The sequence below is a fragment of the Phalacrocorax carbo genome, chromosome 3 (assembly GCF_963921805.1).
Source record: "Phalacrocorax carbo chromosome 3, bPhaCar2.1, whole genome shotgun sequence".
NCBI lineage: Eukaryota > Metazoa > Chordata > Aves > Suliformes > Phalacrocoracidae > Phalacrocorax > Phalacrocorax carbo.
Genome location: NC_087515.1, coordinates 18,991,021 through 19,006,738, shown reverse-complemented (window position 1 = coordinate 19,006,738; position 15,718 = coordinate 18,991,021). Strand labels below are relative to the sequence as shown.

The 15,718-nt window shown below is 50.7% G+C and overlaps 1 long non-coding RNA gene across 1 annotated transcript; it reads left to right on the top strand.

Moving 5' to 3' along the window:
• Nucleotides 1-224: 224 nt before the first annotated feature.
• On the top strand, nt 225-3,760 carry LOC135312815 (uncharacterized). The gene is made up of 3 exons (XR_010372433.1): nt 225-367; nt 895-972; nt 3,339-3,760. It is a non-coding gene; the product is annotated as an uncharacterized LOC135312815 (long non-coding RNA).
• The last annotated feature ends 11,958 nt before the right edge of the window (nt 3,761-15,718 follow it).

Below are 15,718 nucleotides of genomic sequence, written 5' to 3'. Positions count from 1 at the left end.
CACCTTTGCCAGAACGGAGCCTCCCACCTGCTCTCGCCGCGGGGGGGAGGGACGGGGAGATGGGGACGGCGCCCGCCCCCGCCGCGCCCGCCGCGACGCCCACGCCCACCCACCCGCCCCGCCCGGACCCGCGTTCCACGCGGGTCCGGGCGGGGCGGGTGGGCGGGCGTGGGCGTCGCGGCGGCGTGTTCCCGTCAGACCCCGCCTCCCCCCGCCCCGTTTGGTCCCGTCCGTTGTCGCACGTTGCCAAAAATGGTCATTTGCGTCGCACGACGCCAGCGGGTTTCCTTGCTGCGGATGACGCGCTACCAGAGGGATTCCCTGGCTCCGCCGCCGGGATTTAAAGGGACAGGCGCACCCTGGGAAGGTGAGGCGCGGCGTGGGGCGCGGGGGTGGGGGTGAGGTTTTGGGGGAACGGGGAGCAAATTTCGCGCCTCGGATGGGGTTTTCCCCGCCGCGGTGGCTCGGCGAGGGGTTGATACGGGGGGGAGCCATCCAGCCCCCCGCCCTGCAGGGTGGCGGATGGGACCCGGTGCTTGCTCCGTTTCTGCACAGCATCGACAAAACAAGTGTTAGGCTCGGCTAGATTTTATAACTAAACAATAGCTAACCAATTTTAATTTTTACTTTTAAAAAATATTTTAAACTTCTTTTTATTTCATTAATTTTTATTATATTTTAAATTAATTTTAAATTCTATTTTTCTTTCATTTCTCTTTTAAATTTTATTTTCCTCGTTTATTTTTCTTTTCTTATTTATTTTTATTTTTAAAAATTTTATTCTTTTAATTTTATTTTTATTCTTAATTTTATTTTTTATATTTACTCTTATTTTTCTTTTTTTTTTTTTCCCCTTAATTTTTAGTTTCATTTTTAAACTTATTTTTTCAGCAGACCCCCTCCATCCTCCTGGGAGCTGGCTGCAGGGCCAAATCCAGGCCTCCAAGCCAGAGTAAGTCATGGGAACAGCAGGTAACAGCCCTAGCCTTCCCTGCAGTAGAAACTCCTGGGGCAAGGTCTGTAAGAGCCCGCCTCAGGTGGCTGTGGCATTACCATGTCACTGGCTGGCACGGGCTGGAAGGTGGCGGAAACAGAGCAGAGCCATCCGCACAGAGAACGTGCGCTCTTGGGTGACCCGCAGTGAATACAGCAACGATGCCAGGTTACAGATTGCTAAAATGCTGCTTTTAGACCCGAAATGTCTCATTTTCATCCCCCCGGAGGACTCACCCAACCCTGAGCATGTCCTTTTTGGTGGTAGGGAAGGAGAAGTCATCTAAGTTCAAGCTATAGAATCCCATTTAAGTTGTCCCACGGGCAAAGTGTTCTCCCACAGGAGCTCATCTGAGGCTTTCCTCCATTTGCACTGTCCTCCTTGGGAAGGGAGAGGCAGCACCCATCCCCATCCCAGAGCCTTCGGGGAACTCTGAAAAGAAGCAGCCCATCAGTGATGTGCCTTCAGCACCCGACTCTTTTTTAGCACTGACCCAGGCATTTGGGACTAAAACTCCTGCTGATGCCGTTTGGTTTTCAGCACCTTCATTTTCCAGGCAATTGAAATTCTCCCTCCGAATTAGCCGCAGCATCTGACTTTGGGGGAGGTGGGGACAGGGCTGTAAAACTAAACCCGTGCTTCTAACTTGCATTGTGTTAGGAGCAAGGGGCTGGGGAGGGGGAGAGGTGCCTTATCAGGCACGTGAGGCTGTGACGTGGTTTTCCCCTTGGGTTGTACGTCAGGCAGATGATCTGCACGTGCTTCCTTCTGCTGGAAAGAGAATTAGTTCAAGATGTGAGAGGAATTGGGCTGCAGTTGTTAAGAGATGAAGAAAGAGGGGGAAAACAGGCATTGTTATAGAGAAACTTAACAAAAGGGGTTGGGTTTTGACTGGTCACCTTCCTTGGCTCTGCCTCCAGCTCTCCTCAGGTGGAGGCTGCTGCTGGCCCCTGGGGTTTACCAGGCATTGGGAACCACTGCTGTCATCTGGGGCCTCCAGCCCCAGCTTTGGTCATGTTTTAAATCAGGCTGGTGGGCTTGTAGAAACTATGCTACTGTGTAGTGAGGAATGCAAAAGTATTTGGTGCAGGGAGCAAGAGACGGCCAGAAATGGGGTGCAGGGGCAGAGACGGGTGTGCTCGAGCATTAGTGTTGAGGCATTTTGTGAGAGGAAGAGAGAGGGGGTTTCTCAACCCCCTTCCTGGAATTGTTTCTATAATTTTTCTTCAGCAGATTGTTAAATCTAAAATGCCTGCTCTTCTCACGTTTCTGCTGAAGTGCAAACGTTTCAAGCATTGTTTTCATACATTATTCCAATGTGATTTTGGCACGTCTGTACCCCCATCCTGCTGAATTTGCATGAGACCTGGCCTGGGAACAGCTCATTTGAAATGACATTCAAGTGCTGTTTTAATATTCGGCTGCAGTTAATGTGGATGCAATTAGTTGACACTTGTAAATCCTCAAGTTAAAAGCCCTGCAAGAGGTGTAGGAAGCTGGAAGCGCACCTGAGGCCAAACCCTCAGCTACTGTCAGGCAGTGAACTTCCTCCACGGCTGGATGGGCACCACCTTGCCCTCCGCAAGTGCCTGACCCGCAGCTCCCAGATGCGATGCTGAAGTTTTACCATGTATTTACGTTGACTCCTCTAGAGTTTCTTCTGGCCTGGGAGTGCAAACTCCCTTCTGGCTAAGACAGGCTCATGCGCACGGAAGTGCTCGGTATGTCCCATGAGGCAAAAATAATCAGCCCCATGGACACTCCTCATTCCCTATCAGCCCTTCATAATACTTTCTTCTTTTTTTTTTTGGATCAAAGTAGCTCAGACTAGCCTGGCTCGTGGTGCCCCAGACAAATGCATTTTCAATCTGCATCCAGACCGAGCTTCGTTGTGCAATAGGTTCCAGCTTCCAAAAAAACAAGAGATAACATGTACGTCTGCCTAGTCCATTCTTGCCTGAACCATAGACAAATTAAGACCAGCCCAGGTTCCAGGGCAGGAGAGGATCATTGTAAAGCAAATGAGACCTTGGCTCCTTGTGCTTCTGGATTTTGGGAGCAATTAGGAGACTGAAACCCAGACCTGGGAATGCTTTTCACCATGTTTTTACAGGAGCGGAGGGTAAGGGTGCTCGGCAGCAGCTTAGACTTGGCCCTTGGCAAGCGCGTGGCAGAGCCTGCAGTTAGGACCTCCTTCTCCAGCCTCCACTGCGGTGCTGGGCTGCACCAGCCATGTAGTTGTGCCACCTGCCTAAGGGCAAAATCACTGATTTGCGATCAAGGGGTAGAATTGCAACGTTCCTCTTTCTCCTCACCCCTTTTTTTTTTTTTAACAACCCTTTAGATATCTCCTGTGAAGAAGCCTGCAGTAATCATTTCCCCCTAAATGTGCACTGTCACCTGTGAAGGACAGCTGAGACCTACTGTGGCTGTCCCCGCTGTGGGGCAGGGCATCCCCTGGGCTGGGGGGCAGCTCCAGAGGTGGGTGGCAGGACTGTGGCCGCTCAGCACTGGCCGTGGTGTGGGGAGCTGCGGGACAGCCCAGGAAAGGACATGCACCTCTTCTCCCCACATGATTCCTCATCTCCTGTTTTAAAACTCACTCCCAGCTCCCCCAAATTGGCGCTGGCTTGGTCACTGTTCATTAAAAAGGACTTCTATTATACAAGTGACAGCTCTGTTGCTTCCTGAGACCTTTTCCTTGAGCTCTCTGAAGAAGCAGCGTATGCATTTCCAGTGCTCTCCAGTCCTTCCTGACATCTGTACTTTCATCTGTGCATGAAGTCTGCTTTCATATTGTCTCCCTAAGTGCTAAGAGCAAGCGTTTTGATGTTAACTTCTGGGAACGAGCTCTTAAGCTACCACCTCACACTTAATTACAGTTATTTATTAAGTACTCCAGTGTATCCAAGGGAGAAGGGAGGTTTTCTGCTTCAAAGGGTTTCTGGACATGGTTCGGCAAACACCTTTTGCCAAGCAGAATGCTTTTCCTACTCATGTACTGTTGGACCATGGAGCCCCCTCTCCTGCCGATAATCCCATTGTTTTCAGGAGGATGCACAGTGGCCGTAGGGCCCCACTCCAGCACCACACCGTATCTTTAGGGCAGGGAGTCACTCCCCTCCGTTGATCTCAGGCGACTGCAGTGAGATGGTCCCTGTGTTCAAGTGCGCTGCTGGCTTGGCCCCACGTTCCTGGCTCCTGGTGGGGTGAGCGCTGTCATGCATCCTGTTCAAGGTAATGATACTCATCCTCCTGCCACTCTTACCACAGCCTGGTGACAAGGTGACATCGTTTAACTCTTTACCAATCCTGATGCTAATAAAAGCCCAGGGTAAAACCAGATGCTGTGATGCTCTTCCCTCTTTGGAACTGGGGTTGGGTGATGCCAAGAGCCTGGGATGCAGGCAGGGCAGCAGCAGGGCGGTCCTGTGGCAGTATCGGCACCAAACCCCTCTGGCACTGCTCAGGCAGGCTCGCGGCACAGCCGTGGTGTGGTGCCATAGCCAGTGGGCCTGCTGGCTCCTCGCAGGGTCAGCTCTGCAGAGATCCCAGACGCCAACAAAGCCAAACGCTACTTCAAAGCAGAAACAGCTTCAGCCCTCTTAAAGCACTCCAGAACAAAGATCCTCCCAACCCACTGAGCAGCAGGTGCAAGGAATGGATTGGGATCAAGGGCTTATTAAAAGTGACCACAACGCACAGTTTATGGCATTTTGCTGGTGTAGGGAAGCAGAAAACAGCTTCAGGAGATACCAGCCTAGGGACAAGCAAGCTCCCTCCTAGCCCCAGAGTACGCAGGATGTGAGAGATGGGAATAGAGATCCCAGGAGTTGAGCTCTAGACACCTCTTGGCACAAGATGAACGGTCTTATCTTGATACCTGTGCTTGCCCAGCTCCAAACCTGTCTCAGCAACACAAGAGCCTGCCTTGCCCTGCTCCCATCTCTTGTAGAGTCGCCACCTCCAGTCCCAGCAGCCAAAGGGCCCACTGAGGCTCATCCACACCGCAGCCCAGGGGCTTCCCCATGAGATCCCGGGCAGCACTGCCAGGGCAGCACAGACAGACGCTGCCACAGGAGGCATTGTAGGGGATGGGAGCCTTACCCTGTGGAGCTTTTCCCTCTTTCCTCATTACCCAGTCCAGTAAGGGACTTGAATATTTTCTTGCTGTATTTTGTGAGCAGGGCCTCCACAAACACATTTTCTTGTTTCAGAGCAGTGGAAAGGACCGAAAACCTACCTCAGGAGCAGTAAAACCCACTGCTGTCAGCACCCCTGTGGCTCAGCTGAACAGAGGCCAAGGGCAGCATCTAGCCTGAATATCTGTGCTGAGGCACAATCAGGATCAGGCCCACGGCCGTGCTGCTATGGTGCCACTGCAGCCTAGGCTGGCAGGAGCCGCGACCAGCCCGTAACCTTGTAATGCAGGGTTTTGGATGTTATTCTCTGAAGCACTCTGTGCTGGCCAAGTGGATCACCCAGCTGAGCTTATCAGACAGCTCATTGTTCCTCCTTGAGTGTTTCAGCCCCTCCAAAGCACTCCCTGGCAGCACAGCAGCGAGGAGGAGGAGGGAGGCGTGTGGTGCACACAAATAGTCCTCTTGGTAGTGGGAGGCAGATAAACACACTCAAGTTAATGGCTGAGCTCGGATCTAGTTGAGGCAGTTTGACCTTTCTGCTGGTAAGCCTCCCTTCAGCTGACATGAAAGAGTTTGACACAAGCACTCAGGGGAATGTGTGGCCAATAAGTGAGACTTACTTTCTCCAGCAAATAATATTGATTAGCACAGCGCCTGCGGACGTGGCTCGAGGCGGTGGTGGGATTTCAGCACAGCTCACTTGGCGAGCGAGCAGAACAGACAGCTGAGACGCAAAGGTAGAATAATTTGTTGACTGAACCTGTAAAGTGTCCTTTCTGTCTCCTGCCTACTGTAGTGACCCGTGCACTGCTGAAAGCCTTGGAGGGAGGGAGAGGCTTCGGCAGACTGGGCAGCACCACTGGGAGCTAGCTGCTGTCCCTGTGTGGACTGGCTCATCTCCATCTAGGTGGGTGTCCTTGTAATCGAGCACCTCTTCCCATTTTCCTGGGCCCCTTTGTCCATTGGCATCACTGGTGTTGTGGTTTAATCTGGCGGGCAGCTGAACACTGCACAGCCGTTTGCCCCACACCCCCCATCCCACTGGGATGGGACAGAGAATCGGAAAAAAGGTAAAACTCATGGGTTGAGATAAAGACAATTTAATAGGACAGAAAAGGGAGGGAAAGTAATAATAATGATGATAAAAGGATATACAAAACAAGTGATGCACAGTGCAATTGCTCACCATCTGCTGACCAATGCCCAGTCAGTTTCTGAGCAGTGGCTGTGCCCTGCCTCAGCCAACTGCCCCCCAGTTTTGTGTTCAGCATGATGTAATATGGTGTGGAATATCCCTTTCACCAGCTGGGGTCAGCTGTCCTGGCTGTGCCCCCTCCCACCTTCCTATGCATTCCCAGCCTTCTCGCTGGCAGGGCAGCATGAGAAACTGAAAAGTCCTTGACTTAGTGTAAGCACTGCTCAGCAGCAACTAAAACATCAGTGTGTTATCAACATTATCCTCATTCGAAATCAGAAACAGAACACTATACCAGGTACTAGGAAGAAAATTAATTTTATCCCAGCCAAAAACAGGAAATCTGGTAAAGAAACATCTGTTTGGAGCACTGATGCTTTCTGAGATTTTGAGCAATTAGGAGCAAAAAATGGATCAAGGATCCATCTGAGTATTTAGGAGAGGGTTTTTCCTCTCTTGCCATCCAGGACAGGCTCTGCCCCAGTGATCCAGCGTAAAGGGTGGCACAGGGCTGTGCCAGTGCATGAAACCAAACCCAGACCTGTGCAGCCTCACTCAGGGATGCAGCATGGTGGCATTCCCACCAGGCTGAGGTTCCTGTCCCCTGTGGACCCACGGGCACGGGTCTCAGTGGGCCTGGCCATTCACTGCTGGCTGCAGCATTATAAGCCATTATGTAGCATGGAGTAGCTGGGACTCAGCTTCTTGCTTCCCCAGACACCTTGCTGGTGGTACCATGAAGCTGAAACATTGCTTATGCTGCAAAGAGTGGCTGCCTGGAGTCTATAACCAAGGCCATTTGTTTCATGGCAGCACATTTTGAAATCATGCTCCTAGCCTTTTGTGCTTACAGGGAGCCCAATCCATGTGTAAGGCAGTACCATGCTCTTTGCCCAAGCCCATGGAAAGCCCAAAAGAGTCACAGCAGGAAAATGTGAACTACCCCAATTTGTTTTAGTTCTGTATTTATCCTGATGACACTTAAGTACCAGCAATACCAGCCAAATGCTCTGGAAGGTGAGGTGGAGACGGCTATTATGCAGTATTTCTTAAATGCCCCAGTCCAAACACCTCCCATAATAAACTCCTTGTTTGCTCAGGAACATAGAATGGGGTTTTTGAAAGCAGCAGGATGACCTAGAAGCTCAGGTTACACATAATCTATATGTAAAGTTCCTTTAAAGCCATGCATGATATTATGCCAACAGAAACACTGAGTCCAGGAAAAGGTATCAAGTGTTTGTAATGCTGGGCAAGCTTTTGGAAGGTTACGAGGATGCTCTTGCCCAGGATGTTACTGAGTCTTTCCACCACAACCTGCACTTTTCTTTCTTCCATCTTCTTCCCCTTGCTGCTGGAAAGACGAGGAGAAAGTAGAGCTTTTCCACCTGGGGTCTCAAGGAAGGACCAGGAGGCAGTTGCTCTGGACAAGCATTTGCCCACCTACCGTCCCACTGGCTAGGATGTGATCCTAGAATTTGATCATCAGGTCCATGACGCAAATGCTGGAGCTCCCCGGGAGCTGGGATCAGTGAGTGTAGCCCCTGGCTGCAGGCGACTGTTTAGATGGGGACGTGATACGTAGGAAGAGCGCTCCCAAAGTGAGATGGCAGAGCCTGGGTAAACACACTGGACCACCCTCGGCAGCTGGCAAAGGGGTGTGGGGCAGTGGTGGGAGTGCTCAGCAGGGTCAGTTTTGGCAGCACCCATGTCCACATGGCTGCAGGGAAATGCATCCCATCTCTCGGTAAGCCTGCTTCCACAGCGCATTTAACAACCAACACGCATTAAAATACCAGCGGGTCCAGAATAAGAGCTGTTGTTTGCGAACGCAAGTCAGTTTAAAGAGAAATAATACTTGTTAACCTGCATCAGGCTGCAAGTGGGGACAGGCCCTGGGCTGCTGGCGGACACCTGCTGCCTTGCCCCCGGCCAGGGCGTGCCGCAGGAGGGCCGATCCAGCGCGGGCAGCTACAGTCTCGCAGCCCCTCTGCCAGCGAGAGTGAATCCTGCAGCCATTCAGGAGCAGATGAAGTTTTGAGACCCTTGAACTCCTGGGCTGGCTGGGTGCGAGCTGGTCCCTACGGGTGCATCCAACAAAGCCCTGAAGGTGGAGGAGTCCTGCTCTCTGCCATCCTGCCATCCTCTGTCAGATCATGCTGTGCTGGCAGTTTGCAAAGCTGTCTATTATCGGCATGTTAATAACCTTTCACAATGTTTAATTACTTGGAAAGGTAATCGGTCCTGTGGTAGTTCTTTAAAAAGCATGCCCATTTCACTTGCTCTTGGCAAAGACTTCTGCTTTTTTGTCTTTCATTCTCGCAATAAGTATGTTACAACTGATCCTGCTTCCAAAGGCAATACCTATTTGTAAAACAAAGAGGAAGATTGCTTGCTGGCTTTCTGCATATCAGCTCTGCAGCTGGGTGCATGCCACAGATCTCTCCCACTGACACTATTGTGTGTGGATTCAAGGAGACTATCTATCTATCTGCTTTATTTTTTTTTTTAATGGCTTCTCATTTAAGGTGCCTGGTTTGACACGCACAGCCAGGTACTCAGGGGCAGACTCTACTTCACCAGCAGAGCTAGCCCTACTGCTGGCTGCACATAAATAAACAGACAAGAAGCAAGAAGACATACGCAAGTAGCCCAGTCCCTTCCGCTCGCTCACTGCTGCCCTTCCACTGCCGGCAGTGCTGGCGCAGGCTGTGACAAGCTGCGAAGCCTGAGGCTGGGGCTGGGAGGAGAGAGTAGGAGGACCCATCAGCTGGAGGAAGAGGACAGGCAGACTGTCCAGGTGGGTGAGAATGCCACCAGGGTCCCGCCAAGAACAGCTAACCACCACATCACGAGGGTCAGGGGCTCAAGACTGCCAACAGTCACACCTCTGCTGCATTCAGTACCCCAAAGAAGTGGCAGCTTGCTCTCTTGCCATGCAAGGGTGCCACCACCCATGATATGAGGCAACTTGTGCATGTTGCCTTTGGGCTTGTGACCTTATGCTGGCAACTGCAGCAACCATGGAGGTTTGGCCCCATCCCGGAGCCCGCCAGCTGATGGCTGGGTGCCTGAGGCAGTGTGGGATGCTGCACAGGCACTGTCAGGGTCCCCATGCCTGACCTTTGCCGCCCTGGTGCAGCCCTGGGACCCCAGAGCAAGCCCGAGAGTGGATCTGCCTCAGCACAAACACCCTCTGGCACTTCTAGGGAGGGCACACGCGTGCATGCCCACATGCCTGAACACATGCATACCTGTGAGCCCATGGGGACCTGGCATGTGAGAACCTGCTCTGTCAATGCCAGGGGCTGGCCCCGGTGAGGGTGCGCAGCCTGTCAGGCTCAGGTTCCCACTAGCCACGGCCACAGCCTACAGTAGCGGAAAGTATTAGACTAGATTGACTAAATTTGTCCTTTTCCACTGATAAACACTGTGCTATGAGCCAACATCTTCCACTTCAGCTAGTGGGGTACTCACTTTTGGGGAGAAAAGTATAAAATGGTATCAGAGCAAAAAAATTATTCATGATGGCAGCAAAAGCCACTGGCATTTTCTTCCTTTCTCCTTAAGTACGAGTTTGTCAAATGACCAAATGAAAAGCCCCCAGTAGCTTTCAAAGGGCCAGGATCTCAGCCTGCAGGTTCTCCTATGTGCAGGCGTAGTCAGAAGCCCAGTCCCAGTCCCACAGCCCATCTATGCTGGCATTTTTCTTATTTTCTTCGAAGTCTTGACAGTTTTGTTTTCTTCTTTTTTATTTTTTTCCTTTTTTTTTTTTTTTTTTTTTAAAAAAAAAAAAGCTTTTAGCAGCCCTGGGGCAGAAGGCTCTCACTTGCTACATCACCAGGTTTGCCACATTGAAATGTAGGGACGTGCCCACAAACGGGAACTGGCTGTCTTAGCTTTTGTTCTTGACTGTTTGCCAGAACCCTTAAAACAACAGGAGGAGGTTCAGCCACCTAAACATCCCTGTGCTCAGGGGAGCCTATAAACTTGGGCATTAACATATCAGACACCACCGGCGCCTTTGCCAGCAGTGCAGGCAACCCCACTGCCAGGTGGCTGGGCGGCCATGGGATGAGAGGGAGCAAAAACGCCCGGCAGCGCCGCCGGTGTCTCCCTCCTGGCACAGGTGCTGTGTTGTGCTGACCCAGGATCCCCTATCCTTGCAGCACTCAGTTATTGCGGGCAGGAAAGAGGTGCAGACAGTAGATGTCAGGAAAAACCATTCAGTGCTGTGACATTAGAAATAGAGTTATCCCAGATTTTAGAGCCAGGTAAGTGGTGATCCACCTGCTGCCCCGCCAGAGGTACCAACAAGAACTGGATATGTATCAATGAGATGATGGTCACATTTCCCCCCACCCAGCTTGTTTGAAGAACAGTGATGGGAAGGGACAGCAAGGGACCAAAAGTTGCAGATTAGAAGAAGTGATTAGCAAAATGCTGCTCTTAAAGAGCCAAAAAGCAACCTCTAGTGTAGCCAATGATGGTAGGCTTTTCCTCAGCACAGACCTAACCCATAGCTCTCCACGCCAAACCGGGGCTGTATATCCTTATTTAATTTGGACAGGACACCTCAGTCCTCAACTACAGATATATTTAGACTTCTATTTCAGTCATAGACTTGGAGAGAGACCAGGTATACAACTCAAACCTTGCCTATAGTCATCATTCCTTGTCCACCTCACTGTTCTGCTAATGTTTATTTAAATGGATGAGGGGTGGAACATGACCTAGCAAGGGGTTGGGAAGCTCTCCTAACATCCGTCCCTCAGCTGGGCTCTTGTCAGCCATCTCGCTGCAACGTTTTAACCTGGGAGGTCAAGGGTGGCACTGCATCTGCCTCCAGGCTCCACCTCAAGGTGCTCAAGGTCCTTCAAGTCCCTTCTGCTGGTTCCAGTTTCCTTTCCATGGGTCCCAGTGGGGCCACCTCAGAGGGATTTAGAGTTTCGACAAGCTGCACCATTCACCTCAGACTCTACCGGGTACAAATTCTACCGCAAGAGACCCTGGTCTTCACCTGCAACTCTTGGTATCAGCTTTCCCTTGAGCTCTCCTCCATGAATCCCTGCACACCTCTGACTCACCAAGGAGCTCAGGAGCTCCAAATTATCCTTTCCCTGGGCTTTCCATCCTTGTTTAGGCCTCTCTTGGAAAAGTAGATGGGATGGAGCTCAGCTCCTGCAGGAGCTAGACCTTTCCTTTGCTCTCCCTGACCATCTGCACCTGAATTTCCACGATCACCTGGCTGCCTCCCAGTCGGGGAGCCTCGGCCTGATTGGAAGCCAGCACCCTCGCTCCAGCACTGCCTCAACCCCATCACCTGGGTGAAGGTTAATGAAGGTGGGTGCCCACCCCTGAACCACCTCCTCAAGTTTGCAGGTCCCATTAGGCAGGCGAGCCAAACCCTTGCAACGTCACGGCATTAGGTTATAAAGTTCAGCTTGTCAGTAAGTAAGCCAGTCCCACCCACGACTTCTTTCCACATAATTATGGTTCGCAAAGATACCAGGAAAATAGGAGAGCCCCTGCCGGAGATGCTGACGTCTTTTTCCTTTCAGATTCAATGGCTGCTTTATTGCGGTCGGGTTTTCTTCCTCCCTGCCACCCGGTCTTTCTCTGACTGGAATCGTTCCCCTCTGAAAAACGTGGTGACTTTTGCTGAAAAGCAGTTCTGCCACTTTCTGTAGTGAGGCAGTGCTCACGAACGGCACAGTGGTAGTTACGGGATGTGTGGTTTACCTCAAGACGTCACATCTCCTCCCCCCCGAGACATCAGAAGGGTTATTGCTCAAATTCGGCTTCGAGTGTACAAAGGAAAAAGGCCCTGTGACTTTCACTACTACTTTTAATGTTCTAAGAAACCTTCATGCTCCTTCCTCAGGCTGCTTCAAAGGGCAATTACCTGGGGCATAAGATGCTACCTTTTGGTAAATATACGCATACCAAGTGCGGTCTAAAATCCCATGCGTCAAATTTCAGTGTTTCCTACCCGGGCAAAGGAGCAATTGATTATGGTTGGGGATTTTTCCCAGGCAAAGGCTGGCCAGAAAGCAGAGCTTCGAGTACCTGATTCATGCTTTCTGACATTAAATACTTCTGGAGAGCAGAAGGGGTGAAACATCCTGCGTGCCGCTTTCAGTGCCAGAGCCATGATGCTCGGCTGGAAGACAGTCCCTGGGGAGCCACTGCTGGGGATGACTGACTGTGGTCCGTGCAGGGAAGGGGGGCACCAGGGCTGGGCTCACCCAGCAGTGCACCGTGCTCTGCCAAGGCAAACACCAGCCCAGCAAAAGCTGGGCATCCTCTGTGCAACAGGAAAGCTGTGAACAAGAGGCGGGCAAACTCGGTTGTGCCGGCCACAGGCAGTGTGGGGCTGTGTTAGTGCACACTCAGAGAAAGAGCTGAGAAAGGAAACCAACAAACCAGATCTCCCCATTCCAGCTTAAAAGAACAATACACAGAAGATAAACAAATACCATCACCAGTGGAAACGCAGCCATTCTCGTCTCCTTCACATAAGCAGAGGGGAATGGTGCAGGGCTGCCTGGCCAGGCTGCTGGCAGTGCAGAAATGCACCACAGCTTTGGGGAGCTCAGCTGCCACCGTCTGCCCCGGGTTTGGTCCTCTCCCTGGTTTTGCTGGCAAGGACACCCCTTATTTTCTCACAAGCCACCCCCAGGTCTTAACAACTTTCCCCCTCTGCAGACCTGTGCCAAGCTGAACAATTACAAGCACGATGCTGTGAATCCTTGGGGCGGGATGTTTTGCCTGTGTAGCAGCTGATGTGCTTTTCATGAGCTGTTTCAGCCTTGCGTAAGCCCCAGTGAGCGGGGTCTGCAGGCACCGCTCCTGAGAGCTGCCCACCGTGACGATGCCAAGAAGGGCAAAGGGTGCAAAGGCAAACTGTGCCGTGGCCTTCTGCTCACCTCAGCTTTAAGAGTACAACTGTGGCGTCTGACAAAAACCATGACCGAGGGAGCTAAAATTTTTGCTAAAATCATCATTTCTGATTTCCTGTGCGGTGCCCAAGGATGGGGTCCCCAAGAGAGGAGCAGGTTTCCCTTATTTTTATATAAAGACACTGCGTTATGCCTCATGAATGCAGGGTTTACCCATGGGTGCCTTCGTCCTGTGTGCAGTACCACACTGCGACCTGCCCAGGAAACGCAGCTGGTTTCCTGCAGCGAGCTGGGTAGTGCCTCGCTAGCTGAAGAGCACGTTCACCTGCCTACTGCTCCAGCGCCATCCTCTTGGGCTTTTCCAGGAAGGTTCTCATCTGTGGATGAAAAGGGCTTGCCAAAGGGATGAGCAGTGCTCACAACCCTCATGCACGGAGGGAAAGCTACCTGCCCCAGCTCCTGCAGCAGGAGCTCAATACCTGCCTTCCCACCAGCCGGGAGGGGGGGATGCATGCCAGGGAGAGGGAAATGGTTACGACACAACCAGGTGGAAGATGGGTGCGTGTCTCTGTGTGTGTGTGTGTGTGTGCATTGTAAGGACTAAGGACATTATCTCCTAAAGCCAAGGTGTGAATAGGGAAGGAGTTCCCTTCAACAAAGATGCTGCAGTGAGGAGAGGCCAGGGATGGGCACCTTCATCACCAGCACTCTGTCTGGTGGGGCTGGCAGCTCCTGGCATGAGCTAATTAACCCTTCAATTGCCGAGGAAGCTCAGAGGACCTTAATTTGACAGTCACTGTAAAAATATTTTGCCTGTTGACAGTCTTTCATCCAAGGATCTCAAAGTGCTTTACAAGTATTAATTAAGTTCACGAAGGTAAGTATTAATAATTATCATCATTGAACAGTGTGGAGAACTGGGGCCAAACTTGCCCAGGGGCATCTGTCAGGCCCCAGGGACCGGCATGGAAGAGGAGCAGTTCCCAGCGGCCGTCGACAGACTGCAAACCCTCCTGCAGATAACAGCCTCAGCCTGCAAACTGTCCGAGTCTGCAGTGCTCCACTCAAGGGTGTCCTCCCCTAGAAGATCACATGTTCAAAGGACAGGAAAAAAAATGTTATTTTCATTTTGGAATACAATGCAATCGATGTCACTGTAAAACTTTTAGGCAAAAATGACATGAAAATATAAATGCCCCATATCAGTGTGAAAGCTTTCTGAAAAACAGAAAAGGAACGCCATTTCATTTATCCTGGGTTTTGTGTTAGTCCCTTTGACTGTTTTAGATGAGATTAGTAGTTTCAGAAAGTAATGGATAGTAAATGAGGCGTTGAGGAATTAGGGACAGAATTTAAGGACTATTTTAAACCCAAAATTATAAAACCTTCATTTATACAAATTTGCTTATTATTTGCCCTTACTATTATGATTCTCAGGGCTTGGAGCGCTTTCATTTTCCAATGCCTCCAACCATCCTGTGTCAAGGAGTCTCAGATCAGGGTTGCTTAGGTTGCAAGCGGAGGTATATTTTAAAGTGATAAAGACTCACTGTCATCATCTCGTCTGAACCCTTGCGCAGCCCAACCCAGAGGAATTTAGTTATTTACCTTGCGGATAGCCCAACTACTTATATCACATTACTTAGTTAATTTTCATGGATGTACCTGTAACTGCTGAAGGTCTCTGAAGTTTCCTCACCTTCCAAATCCTGCTCCATGTTGCATGGAGAAGGTCCAATATTGGGCTTCTTGTTTGCAAATTCCTTACCTACAGGAATGTTGTGGGAATGAATATACAAATATTGTGAGATTCGAAGATACCAGAGCAATGGGGAGGGGAGTCATAAATATACTTCACACAGATAATAGCAGCAATAAATTCTAATGGCTTGATCTGGCTTGGCACTGGTGCTTTGCAGAACTACTTGCTCTGCTCATTCCTCTCTCCATGGCAAGCTTCACTGTTCATTACTGATACATAACTATAGTATTAAGGCCTTTTCGGTTTGAATTAAGCACTTTCCAAAGCAACAGCTAAACTGAAGAATATCCATATGACGTGTATTATGGGGTTAAACTGATGATTTGTCTTATGCCAGCATAACTTTCCTGCGCAAATATCTTTCAGAGAGCAGTTTGGCCTCTGAGTTCAAACCATGCTTGACACCTAAGCCACCATAGATGGAGCTCTGAGGGATGGATGCTATCCAGAGTGAAGAAACTGAGTAGGTGACTCTTCTTTGTCATAGAGGATCCTCCAGCATCATGACTGGACTGAGGTGACAGGAACTTCTCCCCCAGTGGAGCAAAGCCAGGGGTGGTCTCCCAGAAGGGCAGCTGATTTGGGTATGCTGTGCATGGGGAGGAAACGCTGTTTGTATGGTGGTGGCACCACTCGTTCCCTACTCCAGGCACACAGTGGCAAGGATCAGCAGGCTCAGAGGAGTCCTTCCTCTTCGTCTGCACACAGGGCCATTTGCCCTGC